This window comes from Bos taurus, chromosome 3 (assembly GCF_002263795.3).
Source record: "Bos taurus isolate L1 Dominette 01449 registration number 42190680 breed Hereford chromosome 3, ARS-UCD2.0, whole genome shotgun sequence".
Taxonomy (NCBI): domain Eukaryota; kingdom Metazoa; phylum Chordata; class Mammalia; order Artiodactyla; family Bovidae; genus Bos; species Bos taurus.
Window position 1 is genome coordinate 15,126,667 of NC_037330.1, and position 21,322 is coordinate 15,147,988.

Below are 21,322 nucleotides of genomic sequence, written 5' to 3' on the forward strand. Positions count from 1 at the left end.
ATTGTTACCATCAATATACTTCTCTCCCTTCTTTTTAAGCAATCATGTGATAACCCCCATATGACAACTAAGCAGAACATTTCTTAATCAAAATGAAGAAAACTGTTCTGTATAATGAAGTTGTCTTACTTGGAAAACTAAAAAAAAAAACAAGTTGTTTGGAACCAAAATTGGTGCAAAGAAATTTCTAGGCGTCTCTAACTCCAACATCAGTGCCTTTGATAGCTCCCACAAATATATATATATATTTATATATATATGTATATGTATGTATACAAGCAAATACATGTAATCCCACCCTCCCCATTTAAAAATATAAATGGTACTATACTGTATACACTTTTCTTCATCATTCATTTTTCCACTTACATAGCATATTAGTATATTCTAGAGGATTTTCCTGTACAAAAACTAAGAGAGCTTCTTTAGCCCTTAGAAATATGGTTAATAGGTGTTTTTTTTTTTTTCCAGTTTGTCATTTGTCTTTAGATCTTGTTTATTGTTTATTTTGCCATGCAGAAATCTTTAGTTTTTTAAAGAATTTAATTAATAAATCTTTCCTTTTATGGCTTTGAGCATTTGACATGTCACTAAAAAGGCCTTCACTTCAAGTTTATTAAAGTTCTTATATATTTTAATGTTTCACTTTTTATTATTATTAGTTTTGGCCATGCCACAGAGCTTGCAGGACCTTAGTTTCCCAACCAGGGATCAGACCAGGATCCATAGCAGTGAATGCTTAGGTTGTAACCACTGAACCATTGGGGAATTCCCTAATGTTTCATTTTAAATATATAAATATTTGATCCATTTGAAGTTTACTATGATATATAAGTTGTGGATCGAACTTTATCTTTTTCCAAATAACTGCAGGTTGTCCTAATACTTTGAGAATTCTTCTTTTAGTCCTCAGAATTGAGACACCGCCTTTATCGTACACTGAATTTCTTTGTGTACTTGGGTCTGGTCTGATTTCCCACTTTGTGTCATTGTTCTCTATTTGCCATCATGGTAGTTTTAATTACTATGTTTTATATCTGGTAGGGCTAATCCTTCCTCATTATTCATGTTTTAGAGTGTTCCTTGCATTATTGCTTATTAGTTTATAAACTTTATGTGATTTTAATAAAAACAGTTTTTTTCTAGAACTTGTTCAGTTGATTACAAAGTTCATATTTCGTTCATTTTTTTTTTTTAAATCTGTGGTTAAACTTGGAACCTATTTGGTAGATGAGTAGCTCAGCTGGTAAAGTAATCAGCCTGCAATGCAGGAGACCCTGGTTCAATTCCTGGGATGGGAAGATCCCCTGGAGAAGGGAAAACTGCCCACTTCAGTATTCCGGCCTGGAGAATTCCATGGACTATATTGTCCATGGAGTCGCAAAGAGTCGGACACAACTAGCAACTTCCACTTCACTTCACTTCTTTGAGAAACTCTGAATTTGCTTTGCCAAGATTTAGGGTGTTCAAATGGGTTCCTGAGACCCTCCCCCCAGCAAAAGGCTGCCTGCGTGCAGCTCATTCTGCTGTGGGTGGAGAGCTGGAGGGTGTACGCTAGACCTTGGACTGGCAAATAGACGCCTGGTGGGGGTGGGCAGTGTGCTAGAATTTCCTCCCCAACAACAATTGAATTTTTAAAATATCTGAAAACCGAGGGGACTTCCCTAGTGGCTCAGACAGTAAAGAATCTGCCTGCAATGCAGGAAACGTGGGTTCGATCCCTGAGTCGGGAAGATCCCTTGGAGAAGGAAATGGCAACCCACTCCAGTACTCTTGCCTGGAGAATCCCTTGGACAGAGGAGCCTGGTGGACTATAGTCCATGGGGTCGCAGAGTTGCTGAGCGACACACACTCACACACACACTCACACACACACTCTAACATCTTTTTCTTTTTTTGGACCTTTGGAGATTTTTCTTACTTCCTAAGAGGCCACAGTGCAACAACCATGGTATTTTATTGCTGGATTGAATTATTTTGTTGTGGTAAATGGATATTTATGGTGTTTAGCCTGCCAAATGGCTAGAGTGGAAATCACCTGATTGTTTTATAAGAAATATATTGACTATTAAATGTATAATAGATCTTCCTGTCTCATTTTTGTTTGTTTATAGTGGAAAGAAATGTTTTCTTTTGAATTTCATATAAAAGTTTGGGTTTGGCTGTCTTGTTACTTTATGTAGTGTCTGTGTCATTTCATAAGTTGTCAGAATGGTATAGTCATTCTTCTGTTGCAGTATTTTAGAAAGTGAAAGTAGAGGTGGAAGTCATAATATTTACTTGTATTTATCACACACTAACTTAAAAGGAAACGAGGCAATGGTATATTACTTTTTAGTATTTAAACAAAATTCCAGCTTTGGAATTGTGCAGCATAGCTAGTTATATGGGATCTTAGTTTACATATAAACTTTTGTAATGAAAATTGAAACATGCTCTTTTGTAACAAATGAAAAATAACTAAAATACTTATTTCCTGTAGCAAGTGATTAAAACTGAAACTTGTGTGAGAGAAAAGGGATCGGGGGATATATCATACCACTGTATACTGATTTTATGTGTGTGTGCACACGTGCACTCAGTCATGTCTGATTCTTTGTGACCTGATGGACTGTAGCCCACCATGCTCCTTTGTCCATGGGATTTTCCTGTTACCAGTACTGGAGTGGGTTGCCATTTCCTCTTCCAGGGGATCTTCCAAGCCAGGGATTGAACCCAAGTCTCCTGCATTGCAGGTGAATTCTTTACTGCTGAGCCACTGGGGAAGCCCCCATTATAAATTAGGTCAAATAAGATTGAGATTTGGTGTTAAGTTTTTGTTATTGAATAGTTTATTGGATGTCATTTTACCATAGTTGAGTGGATTGAATGAGCAAAGTGAATTACAAACAACATGTACAGCTGTAATTGTAATTTCCCTGCCAAAAGATACTTTTTTGCTTGGAAAAGAAACAACTATGCTGACTTAATAGATTATTTAAGAAACAGTAAATTGTAGATGTAATTTTGAATTTCACTGATGTAATTTTTATGGAGACATTAAAACCCTCATTGAATCCAGGTATTCTAATTAGGGCCTGTTGGCCTAAGATTTTTATTAAATTATATAACTGATTGATGTAGTTTCTTTAGTAAGAAAATATGCAGATAATAATGACAGTTAGCTCTGTTCTTGCTCTGTTCTTGGTTAATTTGCCTAGTAGTCTTTAAATTGTTTCACACCGATTCCAGTTGTTTGTTGATGTATTTGGCTGTGCCAGGTCTTAGTTGCGGCACACAGGATCAGTAGTTGGGGCAGGCGGGGTCTTTAGTTGCAGCATATGAACTCTTAATGGTGCATATAGGACCTAGTTACCTGACCAGGGTCCCCCGCGTGGGGAACAGGGAGTCCTAGCCACTGGACCTCCAGAGAAATTCAGTAGTTTCTTTAAATTATGCCATATTATTAGATTAGCTTGGTTTTGGATAAAATTTATATATTTTTAATTGAGATACAATTCTAACACCATAAAATTTCCTCTTTTAAAGTGTGTAGTTCAGTGGTTTTTAGTATATCCCCTTATATATTAGCTACATACAAAGGTTTGCAACCATCACCACTAACTTCAGAATATTTTCATTACCTTGAATATATGTTTTAATTTGGCTATTACATTTTAGAAAACTGATCACAGGGCTAGTGTTTTTACTTTCTACTTCACAAAAGAGGGTCAAATTTTGTATCCTTTAATTTTGAGCATAATCTCTAATGTAGGCTTGTAGCAATGTTTTATTTATTCCTCCATAAAATATTTGATTGCCTTCCCTGTGCAGTAAATGAGTAATTATGATATAGTATGATAACTTACAACAAAGCTAGCGGAGGTGATGAAATTCCAGCTGAGCTATTGAAATCCTAAAAGATGATGCTGTTAAAGTGCTGCACTCAATATGTCAGCAAATTTGGAAAACTCAGCAGTGGCCACAGGACTGGAAAAGATCAGTTTTCATTCCAATCCCAAAGAAGAGCAACACCAAAGAATGTTCAGACTACTGTACAGTTGCATTCATATCACATGCTAGTAAGGTTATGCTCAAAATCCCTGAAGCTAGGCTTCAGCAGTATGTGATTAAAGAACTTCCAGATGTACAAGCTGGGTTTAAAAAAGGCATAGGAACCAGAGATCAAATTGCCAACATTCACTGGATCCTGGAGAAAGCAAAGGAACTCCAGAAACACATCTACTTCTGTTTTATTGACTACACTAAAGCCTTTGACTGTGTGGATCACAACAAACTGTGGAAAATTCTTAAAGAGATAAGAGTATCAGACCATCTTACCTGTCTCCTGAGAAACCTGTATGTGGGTCAAGAAACAAAGTTAGAATCTTACATAGAACAGCTGATTGGTTCAAAATTGGGAAAGGAGTATGACAAGGCTGTGTATTGCACTCTGCTTACTTTTGTACAGAGTACATCATGCAAAATGCGGGGCTGGGTGAATCATAAGCTGGAATCAAAATTGTTGGGAGAAATATCAACAACCTCAAATATGCAGATGATACCACTCTAATGGCGGAAACTTAAAGGAAAAAAGAGCCTTTTGATGAAGGTGAAAGAGGAGAGTGAAAAAACTGGCTTAAAACTCAGCATTTAAAAAAACTAAGATCATGGAATCCGGTCCCATCACTTCATGGCAAAAAGATGGGCAAAAAGTGGAAACCGTGACAGACTTTATTTTCTTGGGTTCCAAAATCACTGTTGACAGTGACTACGGTCATGAAATTAAAATACGCTTGCTCCTTGGAAGGAAAGTGATGACAAACTTGAACAGTATATTAAAAACAAAGACATCACTTTGCCATCAAAGGTCCATATACTGTAGTTTTTCCAGTAGTCATGTATGGATGTGAAAGTTGGACCACAAAGAAGGCTGAGTGCCAGAGAATTGATACTTTTGATCTGTGGTGTTGGAGTAAACTCTTGAGAGTCCATTGGACTGCAAGGAGATCAAACCAGTCAATTCTACAGAAAATCAGTCCTGAATATTCATTGGAAAGACTGATGCTGAAGCTTCAATGCTTTGGCCACCTGATGCGAAAAGCCAACTCACTGGAAAAGACCCTGATGTTGGGAAAGACTGAGGGCAAGAGAAAGGGGCAGTTGAAGGTAAGATAGTTAGATAGTATCACTGACTTAACGGACATGAAGTTGAGCAAACTCCTGTAGAGAGTGAAGCATGAGGAAGCCTAGCATACGGCAGTCCATGGAGTCGCAAAGTGTCAGGCATAACTTAGTGACTTATCAACAACAACAAATGATAACTTCCATAATAGGAATACATATGAAGTGTTCATAGGACTGTTTGGAGAAGGTAGTGAGCAGGAAAATATGCATGGAAAGCTTTACAGTGGAACTTGTATTTAAAATTAGATGTTGACATTTTTGTTAGCATTTGCTAGACAAATTCTAATTTGAGGACAAAGTAAATAGTAAAGGGCAAAGGTGAATTTAGCATGTTTCCTAGAGTGTTTGTGAATTGTGCTGTCAAACAGTTTGACAGCCCTTTAGTGTAGGTGGGCACTAAGAAAATAATAAAGAATGGAGGACAAGCGGGGAACTTACAACTTTTTATTGCACTCAAAAGTTAAAATTGCTTTTTTGAAAAGTTTTTCTATTTGAGAAATTTAGGATTACTTTAGTAAGTAAGAACCCTATCATTTGTAACTGTAATATTAAATCTTACCAAAGACATAGTACCTGAATTTTATTTTCTAAATCTGTTAATACCTGACTACTTTGGTCTTCATGCATACTTAGTCGCTTTAGTCGTGTCCAACTTTTTGTGACCCTATGGACTGTAGCCCACCAGGTTCCTTTGTCTATGGAATTCTCCAGGCAAGAATACTGGTTGGGGGGGGGCGGTTGCCATGCCCTCCTCCAGGGCATCTTCCCAACCCATTGGCAGGCGGGTTCTTTACCATTAGCACCGCTTGGTTTTCATGCAGGAGTGAAAGTCAAGTAGGAGTAATACTGGGGCAGGTTTGTAGAATTTCTTGAGAACACAGAACTGCAACAGCAGATGGCATTAGAGATCAGGTTTAAGGATGAGTTGCAAGGATTTAACTGTTAAGGGGGGAAGGGAAATGAGGTGAACTGGGGATTCAGAGTATAGCTGGCAAAGTTCAATATGACCCTTGGGCATTGCTGGTCTGTTTAAAGGTTTATCTGTAGTTTTTCAAAACCTACTATTTAAAAAATGTAGCAATTAAGAATTCTCTCCCAAGAAGAAAAGGAAATTTTTGTTGTATATCTAATAACTCCTTCTCCCCCAACTAAAAAAAAGGTAGAAAAATATGAAGGTGGCATACAGGATCTATTTAATAGCCTTAGCTTCTTTATTTTAACTAAGTATCACTTTGCACCAACAAGTACCTAATATTAGATGTTAGGAGTGGTATATCTGACTGGGTAAAGATTTACCTGGGAAAAGGGGCAGTAGTTTGCATATTAACTGTGGCTTCCTTGGATATAAATATGAGTCTTTCTTCAAACTGGATTTATGGTGTTCCTAAGGCTTTGGTTTCTCCAAAATCTATTTTCTAAAGAGGGAATACATATTAGCAAAAGAAGATAATGTCTCAAAGATGTCAGAAATAAGTAGTGTTTAAGTGAAATAGTAATGAGAGCCCACTCTTTAAACAGAATAGGTTCTGAGCTATTCAATTTGATCTTTTTTTCCTCTTTATTTTTTAACAGTCAAGTTCTGGTCTGCTATGTGTATTTTACCTTCATTTTTGGAAAACATTTCAAAGTTGATGTGCAAGTCAAGAACTTGTAATAAAGTTCTGCTCCTCTATTAGGAAGTTGGAGTTTAGGAGGTGTGCAAAAGCATTTTGACAAAAATTCACAGATGGTAAATATATACATTAGAATATTTTAACTGTTTTTAGCCAAGCTACATAGAATTACTAACATCTGAGTAGGTATGTGAAAGTAAAAAGACAATCCCAGAATTCAGTAGTAACTTTCACAGTAAAAACGGTGGAAGAAGACAGACCTGAACCCCACCTTTTCATTTTTTGGCTTACTTGCTAAGTATGATTATCCTGTAGTTCCTTGTCTAGTCCTTGGTTGCATGCATAGGGAGCTACAGAAGACTGCTGAAGAAATCACAGATTCTGAAAATTAAAGGCCAAAGGCAGGGGAACTTGGTAACTTTTCTTTTTAAACTGTTTGTTAATTATGAGTGTTAGGAATTCTCAAAGAAGTGGAAAATCTCCTAGGCATTCTTGGTGACATGTTTTTCTTCTCTTTCAGCCTTGAAGTAAATTGTCTAAGATAAAGATGAGAAATTAGAAAAGTAAGTTTAAGATTACTAAGTTCCTAAATAAAAAGAAAAAAAGTTGCAGTATACAATAGAGAGAAGAAGTAGGATGATGGAGTGGAAAGACTCAGCTCAAATGTCACCCAACTCTTTGAAATGTTACCTGAACCTTCCCAGGCAGAGTTAGTTACTCTAACTTCTGTGCTTCCATTGCATATATTTCTGTTTTTAACATAAATCACATTATAGTATAATTATTAATTTGTCTTTTACTAGTGAATGCTCCTTAATTGTCAAGGTGACCTTTTTAGTTTTTGCATTTCATGATCAACACAGAACATGCTTTAAAAATAGTTCAATAAAATTATAGACTGTGGGTTTATCTATAAGCATAAATACTGCCACCACCACCAAAAATACTGCCCTTAAAATACAGCTTGGGGATAAGAGAATTTGTTTGCCTATCCCTAAGATAGTGCTTATTCATGTAACTTTCATAAGTGAACTACTCAAATATTTTCTCTTCTTTCATTTACTTAAAGTATGTACATATTAAAACTTATTAGGTTCTATTGTGATTAGTATAGTCAATAGGTTATTAATTTTAAGAAGTTAGTATTATTGGTAGTAACGCTTGCAACTGTGGCTGTTTCATGAATTTCCTGGTAAGGCACAACTTTGGTAACTACTCTTCTAAGAGGTCAAACAAAAACTTTACTTTGTTTTGTCACAACACAGAGAGGTGAGCTAAGTTATCTATGTTATCTCCAGTTAAAAACAACCCCCCACATTAGGCTCTTAGTTTAAGAAAATATTTTTAGTAGTCAAGTACCTTTTGAATGCATCTGACATATCTTAGTGACTCACCCACTAAAAGGTGGTACCAGATTGTTATCAACCAAGGGCTCTTGTGCCCAGGCAGCAAGTCAGACTCTGGCAGGGGTGTTAGCATCAGAGTAAGAATTTGTTTGCAGGGCTCCAAGCAAGGAGAATGAGCAGCTCATGAACTTTGTTCTGATTGTTTGGTGCTAAGGTAACAATGATGTTTCGGGAATGCCAACCATCTGGTTATAATCGGCCTGGGGTCTGTGTACTTGTGCCCAGCATATGGTCACCATCTTCCACCTGGGTAGGAGTCTTAGTTTCTACAGAACGCTCAAGGATATACACCAGATTGTTATTCATGTCCCTTCAGGAGAAACCTCGAGATCCCTGTGACACTACAGCCCTAATGGTTAACTGCTTGAGCCTACTGTTTTGAATTCCCTTGAAGGCCTAGAAGCTTTTTTTTTTTTCCCCCAAGTAACAGGAATACAGAGGTGCTTTTGTACCCAAGAACGCTCCGCAGGGTCTTGGTTGGTTTCAGTATCCTCTTTTCTTTGATACTTCTCAGTCCTGAGGGGAACAGGGGCAGGACAAGAAAGGAAATAAAGCTTTGGATAGAGAGGTTAGTCATAAACCCTATATGAAGTTGATTTTAGGGAGAGTTTGTCTCCAGACGAACCCCAGGTGAAGCTTTTATTCTTACTGGTATCTGGTTTATGTTTACCCAGTGGTTTTTTTTTAAATACAATTTTTTTGTGTGTTTAAGCTCCTTAGTTCTTATTAGTGAATTCAAGATTTGGTAAATAAGAGATCGTCACATTCTTCTTACTTGTAACTTGTGAGCTGAGTGCCATCTGTGAGTGTAGTCTTATATCAACTTATGGGGAGGTTCAGAACACAAGTCCTCATTATCCCACTGTTACTTTTCCACTGCCATGTTCTGGTTGTAAAGGTTATTCAAGCAGGAATACCTGATGGTATATAGCTATCTCCAGGTTCTGCTTTGAATGGAATTCTGTTTTACCTTCATACTGATTGTTTGCTTTGAAAGCTGCTTGAGCTAGAATTACTTTGTAGTAGAGAAGAGAATGGTTGGCATAGATCCCAGCTTCTCCAGGGCAGAGGCTATTATGCAAATTTTCCCAGATCTTCACATTTCAATAAAGCCTTCTTTTCTCCCTTTAACACACACAAAACAGACTGTTAAGGGGGCAGCCAAGATCTGCCCTAAGCCTTGAAGACAAAATAAGGTCAGTGCCACTCTTTTCCCAAAATACCACCAATTGTAGAAGCTCCCATCAAAGCTCCCATAAATGGAGGGGAAAAGCAGATCTCTTCTATTGCACAGTGCAGCTCTGCTATAAATGTACCAAGAAGATTAAAACTACCATAATTAGTTTCCTCAGGCTCAGCTTCAGTTCTTGCTTTCATTTTGTAGTTGAAACTTCTCTAAATCAGCGTTGCTTTTGGCTGGTTGAGCAGTTTACTTTCTTTTAAAGTGTAGCATGTTAGGGATGTCTGCTTGAGTCTGATTGTGGTTTGTTTTAATGGAGTACATAATAAGATATGCTAAATGTGAAAAATATTTCTCATTTCATTGTTGATTTTGCTAATGGAAAAAGTCATTATTGAAACAAATTGATAGAAGGCATAACTTGCTTAGTCCCAGAGAATTAAGCCTAAATATCATCATGCTAACTCACTAATTCACATACTGCTTTTTATGGTTGTCTATTCGTATCTTTATTTCATTTTAGTGACTGTATATCATGCCAGAGGTGTTTACATACAGACTGCTCCATAAGTACACGTTGCTAGTAAATTCTGAGGTACAGCTGCTTAGAAATGAAGATTTTTGGATTACATCAGAATTAACAGCCCTATATGATGAGATAACAAACGTGGAGCTTTTATGAAACTTCATGAATAGGGACAAAAGGTTAAATACATGATGAAAAAAAGATTTTTTTTTTCTCCTGACCTCATTTAGTGAGTCTAAACCACTGAAGACATTTTTCTGAATTGTTCCTCTTTCCCAATTAGTTATATAGGGATTTACGGGGAGAAATCTTGAGAGAAAGAGTATAGATTAATTTATACGTGTGCTGTGGTAGTGATTTTACACTTCAGGAAAAAACTGGGTATAAAGAATCTAAAGACTTTTCCTCTGCTGTTAATACCTAAGACAGATTGGTGTTGTATGTTTGTTGCTTAAGTTATATTCAGTAGCAGGTGAAGTTATATTCAATAGCAGGAAAAGCCTCTCCATACCATTATTAATATTCTTTTATTATAGTATTCTCTGAAGGAATTAAACTTCCTCTAGTAATATATGTTGGTTGACTCTTTAATGGGGGCAATATAGTATAATAAAAATGAGCAGGTGCAGCCACCTAATTAATGGTTATGTAATTTAAGAAAAACCCATAGTGGTCAGCTTTTGAAAAGAAAAACTTGTGTGATTTTATATTAAAATATTTGATTTAATTATCTGTATGTTAAATTTTCTTTTGAGACTTTTCCCCCAACCCCCATTCTCAGATGTTCTGGTACAGTCACTGGAGAAAAACTGTCCGCAAACATTTTTCTTTACCTTTTTTAATAGTTGTCCTAGAGTTTGCAATATACATTTACAACTAATTTAATTAACCTTGAATTAACACTGTTTTGCTTTACAAATACCTTGTAATAATAAAATGGCACAAATTCCTCCCTTCCTTTCCTTGTCTCTTGTATCATTACAGTCATTCATTTCATTGTAAATAAAGATACACACTCACATCATCATACTTTATTAAATACATTGTTGTTATTATTATTTTAAATAAACTTATCCGTTAGATTAGATAAAAATAAGAAAACTAAGGAATTCCCTGGTGGTCCCATGGTCAGGATTCTGCACTTCCACTGCAGGGAACACAGTCCCTGATAGGGGAACCAAGATTCCCCCATACCTCTCAGTGCCGCTAAAAAAAAAAGAATAAGAAAAATAAGTTTTTATTTTACCTTCACATCTTCTCTGCTGCTGCTGCTGCTAAGTCGCTTCAGTCGTGTCCGACTCTGTGCGACCCCGTAGACGGCAGCCCACCAGGCTCCCCTGTCCCTGGGATTCTCCAGGCAAGAACACTAGAGTGGGTTGTCATTTCCTTCTCCAATGCATGAGAGTGAAAAGTGAAAGTGAAGTCGTGTCCGACCCTTCACGACCCCATAGACTACAGCCTACCAGGCTCCTCCATCCATGGCATTTTCCAGGCCGGGAGTACTGGAGTGGGTTACCATTGCCTTCTCCCGCATCTTCTCTAGTGGTCTTTTGTTCTTTATATAGATTCAGATTTCTGTCAGAGAAAGTCTTTGTTTCTTCTTCATTTTTAAAAAATAATTTCACAGGTTACAGAATTCTAGCTGTTTTTTTTTTTTTTTTCCTTTCCTTCTAACACTTTAAATATGTTACTCCACTCTCTTCTTGCTTGGGCAATGTCTGAGGAGAAGTTGGATATAATTTTTATTTTTGCCCATCTGTAGTTAAGAGGACAGTTTTTTATATTTTGGTTAGCTTGTACCTCTAGATTGTAAACTGAGACTTCTCTGGCAGGTCAGTGGGACTTCATTGGGACTTCTCTGGCGGGTCAGTGGTTAAGAAACCACCTTGCAGTAGAGGGGACACGGCTTCAATCCCTGATTGGGGAACTAAGATCCCACATGCTGCAGAGCAGCTGAAGAGCCCACAAGCTCTGGAACCTGAGTGCCACAACTAGAGAATCTGTGCAAAGCAATGGAAGATCCTGCATGATACAGTGAAGACCCCACATGCTGCAGCTAAGACCCGATGCAGACAAATATTTAAAACAAAAAACCCAAATAGTTCTGGGTGCCCCCTCCCCTCTTAGGTAGAACAGGATGGCTAGAGTGGACTAGAGTTGGGTATTTCCTCCCACCAGATCAATTGCTGCTTCTCCTAAGTCGCTTCAGTCGTGTCCAACTCTGTGCGACCCCATAGACAGCAGCCCATCAGGCTCCCCCATCCCTGGGATTCTCCAGGCAAGAACACTGGAGTGGGTTGCCATTCCCTTCTCCAGTGCATGAAAGTGAAAAGTGAAAGTGAAGTCACTCAGTCGTGTCCGACTCTTAGCAACCCCATGGACTGCAGCCTACCAGGCTCCTCCGTCCATGGGATTTGCCAGGCAAGAGTACTAGAGTGGGGTGCCATTGCCTTCTCTGACCAGATCGATTAGGCTTTGATAAATCCCAGCAGGTTAAGCTCTGGTTAATAGTTTCTCCTGAGGGCAGACCTTGTTAGAAACAGAATGATCTGGCATATTTCAAAATGGTTCCTTTCCCCCTCTGCAAGAATTTAAGAGGGAATTTTTCTCATTGTGCCAACCTAGTGGAGATCCAGAAGATAAAACTCATAAAAGTTTGTGGGAATCACAGTAATTGAGTTCTCCTGGAGTTTTCAACTCTCAAACTAGTCTACATTGAGCCTCCAGCAGTTTATCACTTTAAAGTTGAGGTTTCCCTACCCTAGCACTCACTCGTTCCACCAGAGTTTCTGCTCTGGTAAATGATTCTCCATCAGTCACTTCAGTTTTGGGGCCTGAAGTTTACTCTCTGACCTCACGTCTATTATGGATATAATTGTTTATTCTTTCCATTTAACTTTTCACATGTTGTTGGGATAGAATGTTAACCTCCATACTTCTCCATAAATCTTTTTTTTAAACCCTATTTGATTTTTTTTTAAATATATATTTCATTTATTTATTTAGGCTGCTCCAGGTCTTAGTTGTGGCATGTGGGATCTAGTTCCCTGACCAGGGATCGAACCTGGACCCCCTACATTCAGAGCACAGGGTCTTATCCACTGGACTACCAGGGAAAAGTGAAAGTCGCTCAATTGTTTCTGATTCTTTGCGACCCCATGGACTATACAGTCCATGGAATTCTTGAGGCCAGAATACTGGGGTGGGTAGCCGTTCTCTCCCCCAGGGGCTCTTGCCACCCCAGGGATCGAACCCAGGTCCCACACATTGCAGGCGGATTCTTTACCAGCTGAGCCACGAGGGAAGCCCAAGAATACTGGAGTGGGTAGCCTAGCCCTTCTCTAGTGGATTTTCCCCACCCAGGAATCAAACCAAGATCTCCTGCACTGCAGGCAGGTTCTTTACCAACTGAGCTATCAGGAAAGCCCAGACTACCAGGGAAGTCCCTCTATAACTCTTTGATCAACAAACATTGTAATAGGGGTGTGTATGCATGCGTGCTCAGTTGATTCTGTCATGTCCAATGCTTTGCGACTCCATGGACTGTATCCCACCAGGGTCCTCTGTCCATGGGATTCTCCAGGCAGAATACTGGAGTGGGTTGCTGTGCCCTCCTCCAGGGGATCTTCCTGGTCTGGGCATTGAACCTGCATCTCCTACATTAAGGCAGATTCTTCACCCACTGAGCCACCTGGAAAGCCCAGAATGTGTATAATTAGTTTGTAAGAAGATAAAATTGTGAATTTCCATTTATATCTCAGCTTTCATTGCATACAGAGTAGTTTCAAAATCTGCCATGTACTGGGATGATAGGAGGATCTTCCTGGCACATATCATGTAAAAGACGAATATATAAACTCCTAAGGCACGTTACTGTTTTAGTGGATTCCAGTAAACTACTTTGAATAAATTTTCCTGTGTTGATATTGTTATCTATAGAGTGTAACTTTAAAGCTTTCCTTTGTTCAAGTGCTGTTTTTTTAACATGTAATAAGGCTATCCTTTCCTGTTTCATTAAGTACATGACAAGTTAATTTCAGAATCTCTTAGTATAGCAAGAATGATGAAAATAGCCTACTGTATTTCTGTTTACAGACTAGTTCTGTTACTGAAATTCTGTGCTGTAATCCTCTGAACACACCTTGAGGATTTGAACAAAACATCCTATTCTTGGTTCCAAAATCTTAAGTTATGAGCACATAACCTTTACTATGTTTGTTTGTTGTAAGTACCAATTAAATAATAATTTAAACTGTCTTTTCCTTTTTTTGATGTCCCTGTGAAGTCCCCTGAACCACCAGAGAAGTCCCAGTTTATAGTCTATGGAATTTTGTACAATTTTTTTTTGAGATTCTGTTGTTATAGTTTGTCCGTTACAGATATCTTTCATTCAGTGATCAAAACAGAATTTTAATTTTATCATCCTGTGCTGTCAAGTATTTATGTCTGATGTGTGAGATACAGAAGTAGCATATTTAATTATGTCATTAACATTTTGTTCTGAGCAGAGTGAGATTTTAGGAACAAATATTTCAAGAAAATGTTTTCTCAAAAGGAACTGAGCAAATCTCAAAAATTTTTTTGTCATCAACTTATAGGTTATTGGCAGTTTGTAGAAGCACTTCAGAAAGCTTATTCAGATATGAGTGAGTGATTGAAGTCGCTCAGTTGTGTCCGACTCTGCGATCCCATGGCCTGTAGGAGCCTACCGTGCTCCTCCGTCCGTGGGATTTTCCAGGCAAGAGTATTGGAGTGGTTTGCCATTTCCTTCTCCAGAGGATCTTCCTGACCCAGGGATTGAACCCAGGTCTCCCACATTGTAGGCAGATGCTTTACCATCTGAGCCACCAGGGAAGTCAAATATTAGGACTCATGAATCTTTTCCATAAAGACAATTTTTTTTAAGGTTAAAAAAATATTTATTGGCTGCACAGGGTCTTCTTACTGCAGCATGCAGGGTCTTCTTTAATTGCAGCATGCAGGATTTTTTTTCTAGTTGAGGCATATGGGATAGTTCCCTGACAAGTGATGGAACCCAGGCCCCTGCATTGGGAACACAAAGTCTTAGCCAACTGGACCACCGGTGAAATCCCCATAAAGACATTGTAAGGCTTTTTTTTTTTTTAATGGAATGAGAATAACCCTTGTTTTAGGTATTTTGTTCTCCTCTAACATTTTCTTCTTTTTTATACTATTTACTATGTCCAGATTAAAGTTGAATTATAATGAATAAAGGTGATTTATTTTGGAGTTTCTCTCATGAAATTTCGACCTACATAGACATTTTTCTTTAATTAATTTTCACACAATGTCAAGAGTTCCCAAAGAGAAATTTTCTTGAAAGATTCAAGGATTGCTAAGAGAAATATTTCACTTAAAGGCTAGTATTAATATGTTTAATGTTGTTTAGCTTAGTGTACTAAAATTTTAGAAAGATTAGAATTACGACATAAGTGCAATTCTTATTCTCTTATATGATTATTGAAGTATTAATTCATGATCTTTTGTTTATTTATTTATTGACTGAACCATGTGGCATGTGGGATCTTAGCTCCTGGACCAAAGATCAGCCCCATGCCCCCTACAGTGCTGCAAGAGTGAAGTCTTAACCACTGGAACACCAGGGATGTCCCCATGATATCTTTTAAAAGGAGATTGTTTAAATTATTTTTATAATTTTTTTTCATGTCTCCCTGTTTGTAGGTTACCCTTTAATTAGATTCTGTGAATATATTTATAGAGGTCTCATTTATTTTTTTTAATTCTCTTGTACTTCTTGGCAGTCACTCATAATAATGGCAAAATATGAAATCCCTGATGTAAAAAACACATATACTTTCTTTTACTAGTGATTTTGAACATTTTTTTCTTGTTCTACTAATCAGTTCTCTTTGAATTGTCTGCCCATATATTTGCTTGTGTTTTATTTTGAGATATTGGAGGACTTTTTTGTTTTGTTTTATTTTTTTAAACTACATCTGAGTCTTTTCCTTTATATATATATCTTGTTATTAATGCCTTTCTCCCAGAAAGATTACCTCAAGATAGAGAAGAACTAAAAATTTACCTATAATTTATTCTAACCCCATTCAAGGTGGGAAGTTAGGACTGGGATTCTTCAAGGTCTGTATCCTCAGTGACCCAGCTCTTAAGAAGGGTCAGAATTGGAAATGAAAAAACAAGAAAGTTATTGATCATGAAAAGCAACAGGAAGTAGACACAACTAACAGCAGGATTAAATTTTGCAGGAACTTCAAATAATATATTTGTTGGATAAAGAATATAAAGTAAGTTTATTTGAAGTGATTTAAGACTTAAGGAAGAATAAGCCTTTAAAAAATGACCAGGCAGATTTTCAAAAAGAAGCCAATGTCATATCTTTTCTAGATATGAAAAACTGTATTTTCTTGATGAAAAATGCATTCATTGATGTGTAAAACTCAGTGAATAATTTAAGCAGCTAATTTAGACACAGCTGTGGAGAGAATAATAAACCAGAAAATAACATTGAGAAAATGCCACTGTGGGCTTCCGAGATGGCTCGTGGTAAAGGATCCGCCTGCCAAGCAGGGGACACAGATTTGATCCCTGGGTTGGAAAGATCCCCTAGAGAAGGAAATGGTAACCCAGTATTCTTAACTGGAAGATCCCATGTACAGAGGAGCCTGATGGACTCCAGCTACGAATCATGGGGTTGCAAAGAATCAGACACAACTTAGCAAGTAAACAACCACCATCATTCACCTCATGAAAGGGATGAAGGGTGAAACAACAGTCCATGAGCTTGGGAAACAGAAACGCATAAAAGCACCCAAGGAGACAAATAGAAGAAGAAAAGTATCAGTTGTGTAAAAGTGAAATTAGAAGCATCACATGTAAAACGGTGGGAAAGGAAGAATAAAATGGAAATGAACAAGACTCAAAAGGTTGGGAGTGTGATATTTATGAAAAAAAGAAGAAATACAAAAATGTGTAACTGATACCTTAAAAGAAGGAGGCAGAAATTTTAAACTTTAACATAAAGCAAAGAACCTCTTTGTGAACCAGGTGAAAGGATCAAATTACCTCCTGAGGATAAAATTCAAGATGTTCTCAAACATCAAAATCTGGAACCAAAGAACAGTGGGACAAAATCCATAATGTCCTCAAACTGGATAGTTTCATCTATACCAAAATGATAATGACAGACATTTTTGAGCACCTCTTTCTTCAGGAAATTTTAGAAAGCAACCTTCAGTCTTTTTGTTAGCCACAAAGAAATGTAACATGCTTAGTTGCTCAGTTGTATCCAACTCTTTGCGATCCCATGGACTGTAGTCTGCCAGGCTCTTCTGTCCATGGGGATTCTCCAGGCAAGAATATTGCAGTGGGTTGCCATGCCCTCCTTCAGGGGATCTTCCCAACCCAGGGATTGAACCCAGGTCTTCCACATTGCAGATAAATTCTTTACCAGCTGAGTCACCAGGGAATGGTGAATTTCTACAAACAATGTAGAAATGAGAGAGAAAATGAAAGTCATTTAAGTATATACTGATCTCTTCATTTAATATAGTAGGAGTCAGACAGTGTCAGTTGTTAAAACTGATACTGTAAAAAACTGGTGTAGTAAAAAAATTATATATGTATGTCTAATTGGATAATGAGGCAGCAACAGGAAGAGAATGCTGATTTAATCACTGCTAATAATGTCAGCAAATATTGAAGGCTAAGGAGAAAAGGAAATATATACTAATCTGAATGCAGAGTTCAAAGAATAACGAGGAGAGAGAAAGCTGTCCTGCGTGATCAATGGTGAGAAACAGAGGAAAACAATAGAGTGAGGAAGACTGGAGATCTCTTCAATAAAGTTAGAAATACCAAGGGAACATTTCATGCAAGGATGGGCACAATAAAGGACAGAAACAGTAAGGACCTAACAGAAGCAGAAGATATTATGAAGATGTGGCAAGAATACATAGAAGAACTATATAAAAAAGATCTTAATGACCCAGATAACCATGATGGTGTGATCACTCAACTAGAGCCAGGCATCTTGGAGTGCGAAGTTAAGTGGGCAAGGAAGCAACTCTGACCAAAGCTAGTGGAAGTGATGAAATTCTAGCTGAGCTATTTCAGAATAATCCTTAAAGCTGATGCTGTTAAAGTGCTGCACTCAATATGCCAGCAAATTTGGAAAAACTCAGCAGTGGCCACAGAACTGGAAAAGGTCAGTTTTCATTCCAGGCGCCAAAAAAGGGCAATGCCAAAGAATGTTCAAACTACCGCACAATTGAACTCACTTCACATGCTAGCAAGGCAATGCTCAAAGTCTTTCAAGCTAGGCTTCAACAGTATGTGAACCGAGAACTTCCAGATGTATAAGCTGGATTTAGAAAAGGCAGAGGAACCAGAGATCATATTTCCAACATCCATTAGATCATAGAAAAAGCAAGAGAATTCCAGAAAAGCATCTACTTCTGCTTCATTGACTACACCAAAGCCTTTGACTGTGTGGATCACAACAAACTGTGGAAAATTCTTAAAAGACATAGGAATACCAGACCACCTTATTCTGTCTCCTGGGAAACCCATACGCAGGTCAAGAAGCAACAGTTCAGACCTTACATGGAACAACTGGTTTAATATTGCAGATCCTTTCCAACCTTAGTCTTTTGTCTTCTTTTATGCTCTGGTTTTCTCCATAGCACATTTCACTATCTGATATTCTCAATGTTTTACCTTTTTATTGCCTCTTGCCATTCCTCACGCATTAGAATGAAATTTCTGTGTTGAAGGGAAATTTTTTTTTGTTGCTGTTATTCCTAGCATTTAAACAGAAGGTACTTTAAAACTATTTGTTGAAAAAATTAATTACTGATGAAACAAGAGTTCAAGATTATAAAGTAGATAAAATCAGTAGTGTTTTTGAATACCATCAGTTTAGAGTTAAGAACGGAGAAGGCAAATGGCACCCACTCCAGTACTCTTGCCTGGAAAATCCCATGGACGGAGGACCCTGGTGGGACACAGTCCATGGGGTCGCTAAGAGTCGGACACTATTGAGCGACTGCACTTTGACTTTTCACTTTTCGTGCATTGGAGAAGGAAATGGCAATCCACTCCAGTGTTCTTGCCTGGAGAGTCCCAGGGACGGGGGAGCCTGGTGGGCTGCTGTCTATGGGGTCGCACAGAGTCAGACACGACTGAAGCGACTTAGCAGCAGCAGCAGAGTTAAGAAATGTAACAAAAAATTTATTCAAAGAAATAACATTGTTTATAAAATATTCAGAAGGAAACTTGACAGCAAGTGTTTAGGAGCTGTATGAATAAAATTATCGGTATCTAGTAACACCAATAAGCTTGACTAAATAGATAAATTTAGTTATTGTGGAGCCAAAGTTAATGTTGAGATATCTTTTTTCCTATTTTAATATATAAAATTAATGGTACTTGGGAGTTTTTCAGTATTTTATATGAACTTCAAGGTCATCTAGAAGTATACATACGCAGAAATAACCGGGAAGACTTATGAAAATGTTCTAAAAAGTAATGGTTATGGCTGTACAATTCTGTGAATATATCAAAAACTTGAATTTGTGCTCAGAAAGGGTAAGTTTTACGTTATGTGAATTATATCTCAATAATGTTATAAATAATCAAGGAATTCCTATAGGATTACAAAAAGTCAAATTTTTTTTAAGTATTAAAACATATTATAAAGTTATAGTGTCAACATATTATTGTATTAATGGCTCAGGAATAAACATAAATGTGAAAGTGAAATCACTCAGTCATGTCTGACTCTTTGCGACCTCATGGCCTGTAGCCTACCAGGCTCCTCTGTCCATGGGATTTTCCAGGTAAGAGTACTGGAGTGGGTTGCCATTTCCTTCTCCAGAACATAAATGTAAAAGAAGCAAAATGGAGAGCTTAGACCTAAATATAAATAAAAATATGTGATATATGTATTTTAAGCCAGTGAATATGAAATGAGAAATGGAAAAACTGTTAGAACAATAGACAAAACCTTTTCAGGTAAAAGTTGTTTCTCTACTGTAGATTATGTTTTAAAAATCCAAAATAGATAAGTATTTTAAAAGTAAGAATGAGACCACAAAAACATTCATTGAAAATGTGGTGAAGATTGTCATCAATAGGAGGATGTGATCGTTTCAGTTATGCTATGAAAACCAAACTATAAAGCTAAAGAGACTATTTAATCCAGTAAAATGGTTAAGAGCTTTAGCTCTGAAATCAGACTATGTTTAAAGCATATTTGAATCACTTAATGATTAAGTGACTTTGGTCAGGTGACCTAGTTTCTAAACTATATTCCCTTGTTTAAAAGTAAATAAATTTAATGAGGATAATTACATTAACCACATCATATGTTTGTTGTTTGGATCAAATGACAGATTGTGTGGTAGTACAGTTTTTCATATGTTTTTGAATGCATTGAACTTTTTTTTAAGAAAAACAATAGGAAGCAGGAAGATAGCCAGTAAACTGAGAGAGAAATGTGCAACATCAGAGAAACAACTACTATTTCAAGAATATTGAAGGCTCTTCAAAATGTGCTGTGCTTAGTTGCTCAGTCATGTCCAACTCTCTGCGACCCCAAGGACTGCAGCCCACCAGGCTCCTCTGTCCATGGGATTCTCCAGGCAAGAATACTGGAGTGGGTTACCATTTCCTTCTCCAGCTCTTCTAAATAAGAAATTATAAACTCCACAATTTAGAAAAATGACATAGGTCAAGACCTTCAACAGCTGTTACACTGCTGAGAAAATATACAAGGACTACAAAATCACATTCCAAAAAATGCCTCGTTCAGAATACCAGTCAGTAAGTGAAATGTACATAGAAATGCCTCAAAAGTGTATCTTAAACAGGTTGTGAAACCTTAAACACTGATAATGGGAGTAAAAAAATATTTTCTTTACATTCAGCACATTGACATTTCACAAAAAGAAAACTCACATAGCTTAATGTGAAAATATTACAAGCAATATAAGAATACAAACCAAAAAGTAGAAAAAAAAAAGAAAGAGTCAATAGATGAGTATAGACCTCAAAACCAAAGAGGTGGAAATATTGAAACCATCTGAAAGATTTTGAAATGGTTTTTTGGGCAAAAAGACAACCTATTGATAAAAACAGGACAATAAGAAATGGATTTGAAATGAACCAAATAGTAATTAATGTAATGACATTTGAAATGAAAACTCAGTGAGTTTATTGGAAGAGTAAATGAGAGAATATTGTTTTCTGGAGATAGATATAACCAAATCACCCAATTGTCAAGGTTTGGGAACGTTAAGATTGACATGAATACTGTTAGTCTGATGTTTAATTTCAGAATTGTCACAAGCAAGGTTGTCATTTATTACTGGTTCTGCCATAAAGAATATCATAAGTCATAAGATATTATCTTGGGTTACAGATGCAGTGT

The 21,322-nt window shown here is 37.2% G+C and overlaps 1 protein-coding gene and 1 non-coding gene across 11 annotated transcripts in view; one reads left to right on the forward strand and one right to left on the reverse strand.

The window, feature by feature from the left end:
• The window catches only part of ASH1L (ASH1 like histone lysine methyltransferase), a 208,014-nt gene that overhangs the window by 36,245 nt on the left and 150,447 nt on the right, over positions 1-21,322 (forward strand). The window contains exon 2 of one of the 10 annotated variants that reach the window (XM_059884808.1): positions 7,300-7,342. The exons of the other annotated variants lie outside the window; for them this stretch is intronic. The gene's annotated coding sequence lies outside the window, so the exon portion shown is untranslated. The remainder of the gene's footprint in view (positions 1-7,299; positions 7,343-21,322) is intronic. 10 annotated transcript variants of the gene reach the window in all.
• Positions 12,935-13,007, reverse strand: TRNAQ-CUG (transfer RNA glutamine (anticodon CUG)). Its single transcript has one exon. It is a non-coding gene; the product is annotated as a tRNA-Gln (tRNA).